Below are 9,678 nucleotides of genomic sequence, written 5' to 3' on the forward strand. Positions count from 1 at the left end.
GCTCCTTATTAATCACTGGACGTCCCAGGAGGTCTTCCTCCTTGGGGTTCACGTCCTCCACTCCCCTTGTAGGTTCGGCCATGGTGCTTATGTCAATGGCCTTGCACTCTCCTTTTGGGTTCTCTTCTGTATTGCTTGGGAGAGTACTGGGAGGGATTTCAGTGATCCTTTTACTCAGCTGGCCCACTTGTGCTTCCAAATTTCTAATGGAAGATCTTGTTTCATTCATGAAGCTCACAGTGGCCTTGGATAGATCAGAGACTAGATTTGCTAAATTAGAAGCATTTTGTTCAGAGTTCTCTATCTGTTGCTGAGTGGGTGATGAAAAAGGTTTATTATTGTTAAACCTGTTTCTTCCACCATTATTAAAGCCTTGTTGGGAGGTTCCTCTCCCCAAGTCTCATTACCAAATAAATTGGCATTCAGCTTCATGATTGCACCAAAGAACTTGGAAACTTGCTCTTCAGTAACATCTTCATTCTCTTCAGAAGAGGAATACTCATCAGAGCTCATGAATGGCATAAGGAGGTTCAATGGAATCTCTATGGTCTCTAGATGAGTCTCAGATTCCTTTGGTTCCTCAGAGGGAAGCTCCTTATTAATCACTGGACGTCCCAGGAGGTCTTCCTCCTTGGGATTCACGTCCTCCCCTTCCTCTCTAGGTTCGGCCGTGTTGACTATGTCAATGGCCTTGTACTCTTCTTTTGGATTTTCTTCTGTATTGCTTGGGAGAGTACTAGGAGGAATTTCAGTGATCCTTTTACTCAGCTGGCCCACTTGTGCTTCCAAATTTCTAATAGAGGACCTTGTTTCATTCATGAAACTTACAGTGGCCTTAGATAGATCAGAGACTAAGTTCGTTAAATTAGATGTATTTTGTTCAGATTTCTCTGTCTGTTGCTAAGTGGATGATGGAAAAAGGCTTGCTATTGCTAAACCTGTTTCTTCCACCATTATTAAAGCCTTGTTGAGGCTTTTGTTGATCCTTCCATGAGAGATTTGGGTGATTTCTCCATGAGGGATTATAGGTGTTTCCATAAGGTTCACCCAAGTAATTTACCTCTGCTATTGCAGGGTTCTCAGGATCATAGGCTTCTTCTTCAGAAGGCGCCTCTTGAGTACTGTTGGATGCAGCTTGCATTCCATTCAGACTCTTAGAAATCATATTGACTTGCTGAGTCAATATTTTATTCTGAGCCAATATGGCATTCAGAGTAAATCTGCAAGAATTCAGTTAAGAATTGAAAAGGATCTTCAGATGGAAGTCCATGGAACTTGCAGTTCTGCTGCATCAGAGAAACTAATTGAGGTTTCAGCTCAAAATTGTTTGCTCCAATGGTGGGGATGGAGATGCTTCTTCCATGTAAATTGGAATTAGGTGCAGTAAAGTCACCAAGCATTCTCCTTGCATTATTATTATTTTCGGCTGCCATCTCCTCTTCCTGTTCGAAAATTTCTGACAGGTGCTTGCTGGATAGTTGTAATTTAGCTTCTTTTAGTTTCCTCTTCAGAGTCCTTTCAGGTTCTGGATCTGCTTCAACAAGAATATTCTTGTCCTTGCTCCTGCTCATATGAAAAAGAGGAAACAGAAAAATAATAATAATAGGGATCCTTTTTACCCAAGTATAGAGGTTCCCTTATGTGAGTAGAAGAAAAGAAGAAGAGAAAATCTGAACTCAGAGAGAGAGAGAGAGAGTTCGGATTTTTGGTGAGTGAGGAAGAGATGTTAGTAAATAAATAAATAAATAGAAGGAGATGAGAGAGAGAGAGAGAATTTTTGAAAATTATTTTTTTTGAAAAAGAGTTAGTGATTTTCGAAAATTGTTTTTGAAAAAGGTTAGTAATTTTTGAAAATTAAAATAAAAAATTAAAATAATTAGTTAAATAAAAAGAATTTTTGAAAAAGAGGGAGATATTTTTGAAAATTAGAGAGAGAGAGTTAGTTAGGTAGTTTTGAAAAAGATAAGAAACAAACAAAAAGTTAGTTAGTTAGTTGAAACAAATTTGAAAATCAATTTTGAAAAGATAAGAAGTTAGAAAAGATATTTTAAAATCAAATTTTTGAAAAAGATATGATTTTGAAAAAAGATAAGATAAAAAGATATTTTTGAAAAGATATGGTTGAAATTAGTTTTGAAAAAGATTTGATTTTTAAAATCACAATTAATGACTTGATTCACAAGAAATCACAAAATATGATTCTAGAACTTAAAGTTTGAATCTTTCTTAACAAGCAAGTAACAACTTGAAATTTTTGAATCAAAACATTAATTGATGATGTTATTTTCGAAAATTAGGAGATAAAGATAAGAAAAAGATTTTTGAAAAATACTTTTGAAATTTTCGAAAATAAATAAGAAAAATGAAAAAGATTTGATTTTTTTGAAAAAGATTTTGAAAAAGATAAGATTTTTAAATTGAAAATTTGATTTGACTCATAAAAACAACTAGATTTTAAAAATTTTTGAAAAAGTCAACTCAAATTTTCGAATTTTATGAGAGGAAAAAGGGAAAGATATTTTTTTTGATTTTTTGAATTTTTATGATGAGAGAGAAAAACATGAAAATGATGTAATGCATGAAAATTTTTAGATCAAAACAATGAATGCATGCAAGAATGCTATGAATGTCAAGATGAACACCAAGAACACTTTGAAGATCATGATGAACATCAAGAACATATTTTTGAAAAATTTTTGATGCAAAGAAAATATGCAAGACACCAAACTTAGAAATCTTTCATGTTCAGACACTATGAATGCAAAAATGCATATGAAAAACAACAAAAGATACAAAGCAAGAAAACATCAAGATCAAACAAGAAGACTTACCAAGAACAACTTGAAGATCATGAAGAACACTATGAATGCATGGATTTTTCGAAAAAAATGCAAGATGAACATGCAATTGACACCAAACTTTAAATCCGACTCAAGACTCAAACAAGAAACACAAAATATTTTTTATTTTTATGATTTTCTAATTTTTTTTTGTATTTTTTGAAAATTATTTGTGAAAAAGAAAAATAAGGATTCCAAAATTTTTAATATGAATTCCAGGAATCTTGTACTCTTAGTCTAAAGCTCCAATCCGAGGGTTAGGCATGGCTTAATAGCCAGCCAAGCTTTAGTATGTAACTCAGACATGCCACAGCTGACATTCCAATTAACTTGCCTCTCTGCTGATGGTTGGAAGCCCCTATCCAAAAGAATTGGACATGGCTTTACAGCCAGCCAGGCTTCAACATGCTTCATGAAACTCTAGAATTCATTCTTAAAAATTCTAAAGAACAGAATAAAAATTTTTGGAAAGAATTTTTATTATTTTTTTTTTCAAAAACAGATGAGAAATTTTTGAAAGATTTTTTTTTGAAAAATTTTTGAAAATAAAACAAAAAGAAAATTACCTAATCTGAGCAACAAGATGAACCGTCAGTTGTCCAACTCGAACAATCCCCGGCAACGGCGCCAAAAACTTGGTGCACGAAATTGGAAATCACAATTCTTCACAAATTCGCACAACTAACCAGCAAGTGCACTGGGTCGTCCAAGTAATAAACCTTACGTGAGTAAGGGTCGATCCCACGGAGATTGTTGGTATGAAGCAAGCTATGGTCATCTTGTAAATCTCAGTCAGGCGGATAACAATTGATTGTAGAATTTTCGAAAATAAATAATAAATAAACAGAAAATAAAGATAGAAATACTTATGTATATCATTGGTGAGAATTTCAGATAAAGGTATAGAGATGCTTTCGTCCCTCTGAATCTCTGCTTTCCCGCTGTCTTCATCCAATCAGTCTTACTATGTCGTCTAAACTCGGTCAAAGTATGGACTATTATACATTTCTGGAAAGCCCTGGATGTCTAATTTCCAACGCAATTGGAAGCGCGCCATTTTGAGTTCTGTAGCTCCAGAAAATCTACTTTGAGTGCAGGGAGGTCAGAATCCAACAGCATCAGCAGTCCTTCTTCAACCTCTGAATCTGATTTTTGCTCAAGTCCCTCAATTTCAGCCAGAAAATACCTGAAATCACAGAAAAACACACAAACTCATAGTAAAGTCCAGAAATGTGAATTTAACATAAAAACTAATGAAAACATCCCTAAAAGTAACTAGATTCTACTAAAAACATACTAAAAACAATGCCAAAAAGCGTATAAATTATCCGCTCATCAAGACTCAAACAAGAAACATAAAAATATTTTTGATTTTAAGATTTTATAATTTTTTTTTGGATTTTTTGAAAATTATATGGAAAAGAAAATAAAGAGATTCAAAATTTTTAATAAGAATTCCAGGAATCATGCAATGTTAGTCTAAAGCCTTAGTCTAAAGAAATTAGACATGGCTAGCCAAGCTTCAGCAGCATTCTTAAAAATTCTGAAGAAAAATACCTAATCTAAGCAACAAGATAAACCGTCAGTTGTCCAAACTCGAACAATCCCCGGCAACGGCGCCAAAAACATGGTGCACGAAATTGTGATCATCAATGGCGCCATCAACATGGTACGCTCAATTGCAATCTCAACTCTTTATCACAACTTCACACAACTAACCAGCAAATGCACTGGGTCGTCCAAGTAATAAACCTTACGCGAGTAAGGGTCGATCCCACGGAGATTGTTGGTATGAAGCAAGCTATGGTCATCTTGTAAATCTCAGTCAGGCAGATTCAAATGGTTATGGAGGATTGATAATTAAAAGATAAATAAAACATAAAATAAAGATAGAGATACTTATGTAATTCATTGGTGAGAATTTCAGATAAGCGTATGGAGATGCTTTGTCCCTTCCGTCTCTCTGCTTTCCTACTGTCTTCATCCAATCCTTCTCACTCCTTTCCATGGCAAGCTGTATGTTGGGCATCACCGTTGTCAATGGCTACAGTCCTGTCCTCTCAGTGAAAATGTTCAACACGCTCTGTCACAGCACGGCTATTCATCTGTCGGTTCTCGATCATGTCGGAATAGAATCCAGTGATTCTTTTGCATCTGTCACTAACGCCCCACAATCGCAAGTTTGAAGCTCGTCACAGTCATTCAATCCTTGAATCCTACTCAGAATACCACAGACAAGGTTTAGACCTTCCGGATTCTCTTGAATGCCGCCATCAATTCTAGCTTATACTACGAAGATTCCGATTAAGGGATCCAAGAGATATCCACTCAATCTAAGGTAGAACGGAGGTGGTTGTCAGGCACACGTTCATAGGTGAGAATGATGATGAGTGTCACGGATCATCACATTCATCAAGTTGAGGAACAAGTGATATCTTAGAACAAGAATAAGCCGAATCGAATAGAAGAACAATAGTAATTGCATTGATACTCGAGGTACAGCAGAGCTCCACACCTTAATCTATGGTGTGTAGAAACTCCACCGTTGAAAATACATAAGAACAAGGTCTAGGCATGGCCGAATGGCCAGCCCCCAATGGTCTAAGAACTAAACATCCAAAGATGAAAATACAATAGCAAAAGATCCTATTTATAGAGAACTAGTAGCTTAGGGTTTACAGAAATGAGTAAATGACATAAAAATCCACTTCCGGGCCCACTTGGTGTGTGCTTGGGCTGAGCATTGAAGCTTTCAAGTGTAGAGACTTTTCTTGGAGTTAAACGCCAGCTTTTGTGCCAGTTTGGGCGTTTCACTCCCATTCTTGTGCTAGTTCCGGCGTTTAACGCCAGAATTCTTGAGCTGAATTGGAAAGCCTGTTTGGGCCATCAAATCTAGGGCAAAGTATGGACTATTATACATTGTTGGAAAGCCCAGAATGTCTACTTTCCAACGCAATTGAGAGCGCGCCAATTGGGCTTCTGTAGCGCTAGAAAATTCACTTCGAGTGCAGGGAGGTCAGAATCCAACAGCATGTGCAGTCCTTTTTAGCCTCTGAATAAGATTTTTGCTCAGGTCCCTCAATTTCAGCCAGAAAATACCTGAAATTACAGAAAAACACACAAACTCATAGTAAAGTCCAGAAAAGTGAATTTTAAATAAAAACTAAGAAAAATATAATAAAAACTAACTAAAATATACTAAAAACATACTAAAAACAATGCCAAAAAGCGTATAAATTATCCGCTCATCACCCACGTATGATTAAAACCAAAAAAGGTGGAAGCCATAATAAATACTGCAAATGTCATAAGATATCACTTAAAAAAATGTGATAGAAAAGCTGGCCAGGGAAGGTCGGTTAGATAGATATCTCATGGATAGATCGGACAATCGTGGGAAAAAGAAGAGAGACGAGGAAGACCATGATCGGAGAGGTCCGTCCCCGTAAACTCCAGAACAACATATTCATATGATTTCAGGAGGATTTGCTAGAGGGGGTTGACCAAATCGTCTCAGAAAAGACATCTGAAAGAAGTCTATCAAGTCAGGTGTGATGGACTCGACCTCCCAACAATCTCTCTCACTAAAGAGGATGGACAAGGAATCATACCTGGGCATGACAACCTGGTGGTAATTACAATGATCCTCGCCAATGCTCATCTACACAGAACCCTGGTAGATCAAGAGAGCTCAGCCGACATATTATTCAAGCCGGCATTTGATAAGCTGGGGATAGATGAAAAGGAGCTAAAAGCCTACCCGAATACACTCTTCGGGTTAGGAGATGCTCCTATCACACATCTAGACTTCATCTCCCTACACACAACTTTTGGAAAGGGGGTTGAAGTCTAAGACTATAAGCATCGACTTCATTGTCGTCGATGTAGCCTCCGCTTATAATGTCCTGATAGGTTAGACGACGTTAAATTGGCTGGGAGCGGTCGTTTTCACCCTTCACCTCTACATGAAGTTCCCAACACATGAAGGGATTGCTACCATCAAGGGAGACTAGAAGCTGGTAAGAAAGTGCTACAACGAGAGCCTAAACCTAAGGGGTAAAGGCAAGGAAGTCAATACAATTGAACTCGGCAGAGTTCGAATAAGAGAAGAACCACGACCACAACCCGGGGAAAAAACAGAAGAAATCCAGAATGGACAAGAGGTCGGAAAAACTGCCAACATAGGAGCTAATCTATTAGAATATCAGAAGCAGAAACTTGTAAAACTCCTATGAGAACTCTGACCTCTTTGCCTGGAAAGCCTCCGACATGCCTGGCATAGATCCCAAACTTATGTCGCACAGGTTAGCTGTTTACCTGGGATCCCGACCTGTCCAACAAAGGAGAGGGAAGCTCGGACCAGAACGACTCAAGTGGTCGAAGAGCAAGTACAAGCCTTGCTAGAAGCCGGGTACATCAGAGAAGTCAAGTACCCAGTTTGGCTGGCAAATGTAGTGCTGGTTAAAAAGCAGAATGGGAGGTGGAGGATGTGCGTTAACTATACCGACCTCAATAAAGCATGTCCAAAGGACCCATATCCCCTGCCCAACATTGATGCCCTAGTGGATTCTAGCTCGGGGTTTCAATTCTTATTATTTATGGACACTTACTCGGGCTACAATCAGATTTCGATGTATAAATCAGATCAGGAGAAAACATCTTTCATCACACCTAAGGCAAACTATTGCTATGTGGTCATGCCATTTGTATTAGAAAATACAGGGTCACCTATCAAAGGTTGATGTACAATGTGTTTGCATCACACCTCAGAAGCGTGATGGAAGTATACGTAGATGATATGCTAGTGAAGACCAAGGAAGAAGCTAGCCTCCTGGCCGATTTATCACAGGTCTTTGACACTATAAGAAAGCATGAAATGAGGCTAAATCCCACCAAGTGTACTTTTGCGGTGGAAGCTGGAAAGTTTCTAGGATTCATGTTAACACAAAGGGGTATCAAGGCTAACCTCGATAAGTGTAGATCAGTTCTGGAGATGAACAGTCTGACCTGCCTGAAGAAAGTTCAGCAGTTGAACGGCTAGCTTGCAGCTCTATCTAGGTTCTTGGCAGGATCGACATTAATATCCTTACCACTTTTTTCACTACTGAGAAAAGGATGCCAATTCAAATGGACTCCTAAATGCGAAGAGGCCTTTCAAGAATTCAAAAGGTTTCTGAGCTAACCTCCCATCCTTACCCGGCCAAATGCAGAGGAAGAATTCGCATTGTATTTAGTTGTCACCGAGAAGACTGTGGCGTTAGCATTAATACGAGAAGATGAGGTCGGACAGCATCCCATCTACTTTACTAGCAAGGTGCTACAAGGACCTCAATTAAGGTATCAAAAACTTGAAAATTTTGTTTATGCCTTAATCGTGGCATTCAGAAGGCTCCAGCCTTATTTTCAAACTCACACCGTAAGAGTTCGAACAAACCAGCTCATGAAGCAAATCCTCCAAAAAACAGATAATGCGGGCAAGATGGTTCAATGGGCTATAGAGCTATCCGAGTTCGATCTGAAATACAAAACTCGGACAGCAATCAAAGCTCAATGCCTTACCGACTTCATAGCGAAATATGAGGGCGACCAAGTGGAAACCTCCACGATCTAGGAGTTGTATGTGGATGGATCTTCCAATAAGGTTGGGAGCGGAGCTGGTACAATACTGGTCAGCCAGGAGGGAACCCAAATAGAAGTATCCTTAAAATTTGAGTTTCCTGCTTCCAACAACCAGGCTGAATACGAAGCTCTGATTGCAGGGCTAAAGCTCGCCAAAGAGGTCGGCACCGCCAAGGTGATAATATTTAGCGATTCTCAAGTAGTAACTTCCCAGATTAATGGAGAGTACCAGACAAAAGATCCCAACATGAAAAGGTACTTGAAAAAAAATGCTTGAACATCTTAGGCAGTTCCTTAAAACTGAAGTTAAACATATAACAAGGGAGCTCAACAGCAAAGCCGATGCTCTTTCCAAGATAGCAAGTACCAAGCCAGGAGAAAATAATAGTAGCTTGATACAAGAAACTCTCCAGGAGCCCTCAGTCACGAAGACTAATAGCAAACCAGATGTCTTGCCAATCTCTGGCTTAGACCTTGGGTGAATGACTCCTCTAGTCAAATATTTGAAATTCGACATCCTTCCCGATGAGCAAAAGGAGGCCCAAAAAACTCATAAGAGAAGCACAGAATTATACCTTCGTGCGAAATATTCTTTATAGAAAAGGGATATCTACACCCTTCTTAAAGTGCATCCCGACCTCTAGAATAGAAGAGGTCTTGGACGAAGTCCACAATGGGATTTACGGAAACCACCAAAGTGCGAGATCCCTGGCCAAGAAGGTGATACGAGATGGGTTCTTCTGGCCGAATTTACAAAAGGATGCCACCGACTTTGTTAAAATGTGCCAGCACAGTCAAATGCATGCTAACTTCTACGTCGCTCCCCCCGAAGAGCTCATTAGTGTAACCTCTCCTGACCATTTGCAAAATGGGGATTGGACCTACTTGAACCCTTTCCCCAAACGCTAGATCAGGTTAAATACCTGATAGTAGGAGTGGATTACTTCACTAAGTGGATAGAAGCAGAGCCACTGGCCACTATAATAACACAGAGAAGTTGGAAGTTCCTCTATAGAAATATAATTACCCGGTTAGGGGTTTCAGATTAGACTTTTGTTGATATAGAATTTCTCAATTGAATTCTCGTTGCAAGTATAGTTCTAGACCAACAAAGAGTCTTCACATACAAAAATTTGTTTGTCACTAGTACAAACCCCTAAAATCTATAAACCGAAGTATTTAAACCTCGGGTCATTCTCCCTAGGAATTGCAACAAAGT

The sequence above is a fragment of the Arachis ipaensis genome, chromosome B01 (genome assembly GCF_000816755.2).
Source record: "Arachis ipaensis cultivar K30076 chromosome B01, Araip1.1, whole genome shotgun sequence".
In the NCBI taxonomy this organism is placed as follows: domain Eukaryota; kingdom Viridiplantae; phylum Streptophyta; class Magnoliopsida; order Fabales; family Fabaceae; genus Arachis; species Arachis ipaensis.